General features: G+C 35.0%; 1 pseudogene; it reads right to left on the minus strand.

Annotated features, from left to right (window-relative positions):
• Window positions 1–2,072: 2,072 nt before the first annotated feature.
• LOC118603670 lies at window positions 2,073–2,197 on the minus strand (annotated as a pseudogene).
• Window positions 2,198–8,187: the final 5,990 nt, after the last annotated feature.

Here is an 8,187-nt window from a genome sequence, read left to right on the forward strand (position 1 = left end):
AACAAAAAGTTTGATGTCATTTGATTACACTCAGGATAATCAACTTGTGAGAGAACAAAGACACATAATAATACCAGTCACTTATTTAAAACTTATAATACTTTGTTCTTAATTTAGTTATATGTGTGTATTTAAAATTCTATATTATATGTAATAATTTACACATCTTGCCTATGATTTATTTTCTGTATGTAGGAGAAATCTCTTTTCTCCTACATCTTTACAACCATCTACTCGGTCAAGGTCATGACTACACTATAATTATCTTTGAGTCATTCACTGCAGTTCCCTGAAACGCCTCATCTTTTAGTTCATGAATATTTGAGGCACAATATTTAAATCATTTTAAAAGTTGTCATTGAATGGTTTAACTCTAACCATAGGTATCCATTCATTTAACATAAGGACATCTATCCTATGTGCAACTATTCATGTTTTCCACATTGCAATCACATATTACATTTTAAATTTCATTAAAAGCTTAACCACAAATAAGCAACTGTGAGACCATATTACTGGAAATAATTATTAAATCTATGTAAAATCTGTTATGCTAATAATTTATAAGATGTCAAATACACAATAGTATATTATTTTTGTTAAATTTATTGGGGTGATATTGGTTAATAAAATTATATAGGTTTTGAGCATATGATTCTATAATACATCATTTGTATATTGCACTGTGTGTTTACCATATATTTGACCCCTTTACCCTTTTATAACCTCCCCCAGCCTTTCCCTCTGGTAACCACTAAACTTGTCCATGTCCATGAATCTGTTTGTTTGTCTTGTTTGTTGCTTTCAGTTTTATATCCCACATATATGTGAAATCATACAGTTCTTAGCGTTTCCGATCTGACTTATTTTGCTTAGCATGATAATCTCAAGATCCATCAGTATTGTTGTAAATGGCAGTGTTTCATCTTTTCTTTTGGCTGAGAAATATTCCATTGTACAACTTCTTTACAATAGTATATTAAACATTACATACTGATGTACAGTAAACAGTAAGCACTCATTATATGACCCCTATGCAGACTTTAAATATAATTAGCATATTATAATATACTGTTCCAAAAAGATTAATGTATCACAAATACGTGTGAAGTGCTAGATGAGAGTCATAACTATGCAGTATTGTGGCAGAGTTTAAAGATGAATTAAAGTACACTTTCTAGCATATGTGGATCAGTGTTATTTCAAAATCTGCCTTAGAAAGTTATATTTCTTTGACAATATTTTCTCTACTACCTTTTCCTCTTTAATAGGTTTTCGAAATCTTTTGAGGTGACAGTGTTCATTGAAGACAACACAATTGAAAGTAGCACACAAGGTAAATCTATTGCACCTAATAATAAACAGGTTGACAAGTTCAGTTTTCCTCATGTCCTAACAGATTTTCAAAATAAAGTTCTCCCTAAGCAAAATACACCTAGAATTACTGCTTCTCTGTCTCCAGGGATATTTTCTGCATCAGAAGTCATAGGTCAGTTCACAAAGATGTGAGAGATATATCATGTTAGAAAATAAAGTGAAATGATTGCATAATACACTGAGGATGACTTCCTTTACCTCTGTTAGCCAACTTCATTCTCCAAGAAGATAAATAGACAATGACAGCACACCTGGTCTATAATTTAGCAAGTAATTGAGAAAGCATGGGTGGAGGGTTGGTGAGAGAACTCTAAGAAAATAATTACAAATTAATTTTTACCCCACCAATAAATGATACACGATAGAATGAAAATACTATAATGAGGCACTTCTAAGTTACTGGGGAATCTTCTAGAGTGTCACAGAAAGATCCTTTCATAATTGGCAGTTTGTTTTTCTAAATTTTACTTGTGGTTTTCAATTATAGTTTTGATATTGGTATGTAGTACATGTGATATCGGCCTTCCATCCCTCGAATGTATTTCTTGAGCAACCTTCCTGTGCCCTGTCCCTGTGCTGGGTTTCAGTCGCCCCTAGAGCACCCACTGGGAAAGCAAGGGTTAGAAGCTGCCAAAGACAACTGTGGCAACTTTAGTCTAATGGTACTCTTTGCTTCACCTTTTTTTTTTTTTTCACGCCTACAGCACCTGGTCTTCCTAGGTGGTCTCCCATCCAAGTACTAACCAAGTACTAACCTGACCCTGCTTAACTTCTGAGATCAGATGGGATTGGGCGTGTTCAGGGTAGCATGGTTATAGACTTTGCTTCACCTTTAATTGTAGCAAAACTGACAGTCTGAACCTGAAATTATTTTTAAAAATAAACAACAGGCACACCATAGAGCTATCGACACTTCAGTTCCAGACCACTGCAATAAAGCAAGTATCTCATTAAAGTGAGTCACACAAACTTTTTGGTTTTCCAGTGTGTATAAAAAGTTATGTTTACACTATACTGTAGTCTGTTAAGTGTGCCTTACAAAAATCAATGCACATATTTTTTAAAAAAATGCTAACATCTCAGCCTTCAACAAGTCCTGATCTTTTTGCTGGTGAAGGGTGACTGGTGAAAATGCTGATGGCTGCTAACTGATCAGGGTGGTGGTTGCTGAAGCCTGGGCTGGCTGTGGCAATTTCTTAAAATAAGACACCAATGAATTTTGCCACATCAGTTGATTCTTCTTTTCATGAATGATTTCTCTATAGCATGTGATGCTGTTTCATAGCATTTTACTCACACTAGAACTTCTTTCAAAATTGGGATCAATTCTCTCAAATTTTGCCACTGTGTTATCAACTAAGTTTATATAGTATTCTAAATCCTTACTTGTCATTTCAACAGTCTTCACAGCATCTTCACCAGGAGTAGTTTTCATCTCAAGAAACCATATTCTTTGCTGATCCATAAGATGCAGCTTTGTGAGATTTTAACAATGCAGTCACATCTTCTGGCTCCACTTTTAATTCTACTTCTGTTGTTTTCACTACATCTGTAGTTACTTCCTTCACTGAAATGGTCACCATAACAAATATAATTAAAACTTTGAAATGTTGTGAGAATTATCAATAGGTAACACAGAGACACAAAGTGAACAAATGCTGTTGGGGAAAAAAAAATGGCGCTGAAAAACTGACACAAAGCAGGGTTGCCACAAACTTTCAGTTTGTAAAAAACACAGTATCTATGATGTGCAATAAAGTGAAACATAATAAAATGAGGTGCGCTTATAATTGCTTCTTAGGTAAAGCATTGTATTAGAATGTAGAGACATGCTTTCTATTTTTTTTTGTTTGTTTGTTCTTATTTTTTAAAATCAACTTTTTAATCAAATTCAGTCTGAACAAGCCTCCTGCCAGGTCACTTTCCCTCCAATCTCTCCCATTTTCTTCAAGCTGTCTACATGTTTTTGCTAAGCTCGTCCCCCTGGGCTGATTGCTGGAGTCTATTAGTGTAGTTTGGTCAAAGTTATTATTCTCTGAAGACATGTGTCGAATTATATTAGACAAGATCTCTGGGAGGTCTCTGAGACATTGGTAATGAATGTGGTTGCCTTCAGGCCATTCACAGTTCTTGTATTCTTTCATATTAAACCCAATCCAAAGGCTATAAAAATGAGAGAACCTGTTGGCTTTGCCAGAAGCAAGGTTATTTGTAGTTTGTCTGATCTGAAGAAAGACAGTTACCACAGTGATTCAGGGAGCCATTATTCCATCTGAGAAATTCCATTTTTTAATCAAAGCTCATCCTCCTTGACTGGCAGACCATTTAATCCCTGGGTTTATCTATATATGTCTATTTTTATCTGTAATTTTCTATATCATGCCCCTCATAAATGCATTTACACTTTTTTTTAATTTAAAGGGATATGCACTTATTTCAGTAGCACAAGTTTTATGCAAGAAACAATGTGTCTTTTCCAGAAGTAATATGCCACCAATGTATTGGGAGTGAGGGACCCAACCTTGCTTTAGTTCTGGCATTAGTTATGGCATCTTGAACAAGCTACTTGTCCACTCTTGACCTGTGGTTTCCTGGCTTATCAAATGAAGAAACTGAATTTGGTTAATCCCCAAAATCCTTTCTAGAGTTAATATTCACTGACCCAGAGAAACCGAAGTAATGCAGTGATCTTGTTTAGCAAAAAAACAATGTATAAGGAAAGATGTTTAGGAAGGGAAATCCCTCTGAGAAAATTAAAATTCCACTAGGCTGAAGGAGTTCTATTATTTAAAGTTTCAAAAATTCCTAGTTCATTGTCATTTTTAAAGAATATGATTTTTATGTCTGATTGAGATATCATGTAATTAAAAGTGATTATACAAATACCATTTCATCTATATCAAAGAATAATATCACCTCTTTTTGGAACATTTAACACAGGTGGAGATTAGATAGAGGCTTAGGGAAAGACAATTGGAAGAAAGGAAGATAATTTTCAGGGTGAATTTTATGGGTGTCTGCAGCAGTCACAATACTGGCAGGAACAGGTGGCACACTTAAAGATTTAACTGAAAAGAATTTAATGAAGGTCTATTTACAGTAGCTAAGCAATATGAAATCCCCAGGGTCTGGGAACATCAATGAATTGTTGCCACATCTAGACATAGAGGAACAAGAGGAAGGAAGAGGTTGCTGAAAGTTAATGAAGCCTGGAGAGAGCTTAAAGCCATGAAGAAACCACCCACAGGTGCTTGTACCTTAGAATTTAGTGGAATCATGACTGTAATTTAGTGGAAATGTTCATATCTTGGTCAGTAGGCCTCCATATCCATTGATTGCAAAGTAGCAGGTGTAGATATTTCTTCGAGGCAACTGTACTGTCCTCTTCCTTCATATGTTTATTGTAATAAACCTACATCTTGGTGGTGGGCAGGTCTCCCTGAGTAATGCAGTCATAATAGGAGCTCAGCACTGGCCTCTGAAATGGCATTTCTGGCTCTCAGAAATAGTAAAAGCAAGGCAGTCTTCGTGAAATAACAACGTCATTAAGTAAATTAATATACACCATTCCCGCCATCATAGCCATTTTTTAACCTGGAGTTCTTGGATAAACTATGGAGTTTTGAAAGAGGCAGAATAACTTTAAAATAGTGGACTTTTTCCTCTGATTGTGAAGAGATCATGGATGGCGCTTGGTAAATATTTATGTTGGATAGATATTTTCATTCTTGTGTTCCTTACAAGAGGTGTAATCTTATACTTTATCCCAATGTTTTTATATCAATCTAATTTTAATTCCAATTTCCTAACCAGCTAGTCAACCCATTATACAATGTGCATCAGTGAGTGTAGATCTGCACTTTTGGTCATCTTTCTTTTAGAGGAGGCAACAAGATGTAATGCTGTAGTTTTGCTAACCAGGAGAATTTTTCTTCACCACTGTTTTTCAGAGACATCTCTGAAGGAAGCTATAATGCATAACCATCTTTTTCCTATTGGGTGCCAACACATGATACATAGCCATCTGCAAACTAGGCCTAACCGTTTTTTTTTTTGTTTTTTTTTTTTCCTAATCAGCTCATCACGGAGAATTCTCTGTAGAGACACAGGATTGTGTCGAGGCAAAGATAAGAAAGGTAGGAATAGGTACCATGATAGGCTATGCTTGCTATTCATCCTTATAGATTCCAAGCAAACTCCATCCTTGTTCCATTTATTTTTTCTCTTTAATAATAGAATGCAACTATGTACATCCTACTTTATCATTTGGTGAATTAGGTAACCCAAAGTTTGTGATACCCGTCTCAGCTTCCATAGTCACTTTGTATCCCATTGGGCATTGATAAGTCTACAAGGATTCAGAAGCGACTCCAGAACCACTTTTCAAAAGAAGGCTATTTAACACAGGAAGTCAGTGTTGCATTATTCAAAGATCCTAAGGGAGTCCACTCTGTTTCTCTTAGTAAACATTCCCAAGGCTCCAAACAATTTGCTATCTGCCAGGGATACTTCGATACTCATAGATCCTAAAGTCTATAAAGGCCAGACAATGCTATTGTTTTGTCTACTACAAAACTTTCTCTTGCTCAGGGCCTCATGGAAAGCCATCAGCTTTATGGTCTCTCTGATAAATGAACTGGGACATGATACCAGAATGTGATATCTGGATCAGAGTATAACTATCCCAGATGGAGTGAGTGAGCAGAGTTAACTGTTGAAAATAAAAATAAAGACCCTTCATCTCAATATCTTTCTCTTTTATTCCTAAGATCTACTACCTACCAAATTCTTTGGCATAGAACAAAGCAGAAAAGAACAGAAAAGGGATCTGGTGGAACAAATAGAAAATCAACCAGTACAATGTGCCTAAAAAATGATTTTTATTAGGAAAGGAATAGAAAATGCTTTCAAAGTGGAAAAAATATTACAGGCAAATGTTCAGAGTACCTTTTAATTTCCTTATGTGCAACATATAGTGGGTTAATAGAACAAACCTTTACAGAGTTGCCAAAAAAAAAAATCTGGTACAATATTGACTCTGAGTTTATATTTTATATGGTAGTGTGATCTAGTTGGGGACTGAGACGCAAATCTAATTTTTCATCATAGAAAGAAATTAGAGGGGGGAAAGTCCAGACTATAAATATTGGGGTAGGAGAAAAGAATAATTATTATAAAGTTTTTGAAGGATTAGAATGTTCTTATTCCTTTTTGTTGCAAAAAATAATTACTTGCTTTTATTCTACTCTTTTTTTTTTTTCCTGGTTAATATAGAGAAATCTGTCCACTCTGTGGAGTGCTAAAGAATACAGAATTAAAGTGCGTATTAGGTTAGTTTGCACTGTTACAGCTATACCAGTTGTTTATGACCCAAATCCATTTGTATTTGCTGTACCATTTAATTTGGAGAGTACTTGTTCATTTCCACTTGTTAAATCCTTTAGCACTATGTGTAGGTATAATAATAACCCTTTATTCTCAGGTCCCTCTAATGAATAACCTACTGAGATTTCTCCATATAGTTGGATAATATATTTTTATACTGTCTCCCCGCTTTTTGTATAACCAGTAAGAGGATGATGGTTTGTTTAAGAACCTCCTCTCTCTTTCCTACCTGATAGAAAAATATATTGGCACGTGGCTTAGGTTTTTGTTAAAGTAACATTCCCTTTGTGTTATTAGTTTCTATATTTATGAGGTTTAATATTGTACAACAAACCACACAAACTCAGTGACTTAAAGCAATAATTTATTCTCTTATCACAGTTACATGTCTGCTAAGGTGTTAGCTGACACAGGCTGGGCTTGCTTGAATGGCTCTGCTTTTGCTTCATATTTACCTGTAAGTTTCATTCAGATATGCTCAAGATGAATTTATTATACTCTCCTCATATCTGCTAACATCCCATTGACTACAGCAAGATATATGGCCAACTCAACTGGTAGAATAATCTTTCCATAGAGGTGGGAAGGGAGAAAAACTATTTTGAAAAACAATCTAATTTACCAAAATGACTAAATTTAGATATATGGGTTTTTTTTGTTGTTGTTCATAAAAACAGTTAAAAATTTCGTTACTCTCTATAACTCACTGGAAAATATAGCTTTAGCCTTCTCTAGAGTAGTTTCATGCTAGAGCTCATCAATACATTTCAATTTATTCTGACCTGCCAAAATTAGCTCTATCTTATACAAATGTTAACGCTGTCCCACATTAGACCAGGATTCACTCCAAAGGTTTGGGATTTCTTTGCTTCAACATTATTTACCAAGGCTCTCAAGAGAAAATATTTCTTTCTATATTGCTTGGCCTTTCATCTCTATTTCCTGGATTTTGTTAAACAGCTAGCTTTCTCTCATTATTTTTCCCAAAGAAACTTAAGTATATCTCTTAGAATCTTAGACAGTATATGATTCAATGCATGATATTAATAGTTTATAATAATTATGGTTTATTAGTCACCTTTGTATAAGTTAATTTCATGGGGGACAGAGATCATGATTGACGCCATTGTTCATGACTGTCTGACCGGTGTTTGGCACACAATAGGCAAACTTTAATGCATGGCTAATAACTAATTATTTCTTGTTTATTACGTCACCCCAACCAGCAATAGGCTCCAATTTCTGTATAGTCAAAAACATGCATATAAATATTGACTCCCCCCAAATTTAAGTTATCCCTTGGTATCCATGGAATTTGTTCCAGGACCACTGTGGATACCCAAATCAATGGATGTTCAAGTCCCCTATGTAAAGTGGCATAGGTAACACATATAGTCAGCCCTCTGCATCTGCCAACTCCCAAAC

This window comes from Rousettus aegyptiacus, unplaced genomic scaffold (genome assembly GCF_014176215.1).
Source record: "Rousettus aegyptiacus isolate mRouAeg1 unplaced genomic scaffold, mRouAeg1.p scaffold_m13_p_5, whole genome shotgun sequence".
Lineage (NCBI taxonomy): Eukaryota > Metazoa > Chordata > Mammalia > Chiroptera > Pteropodidae > Rousettus > Rousettus aegyptiacus.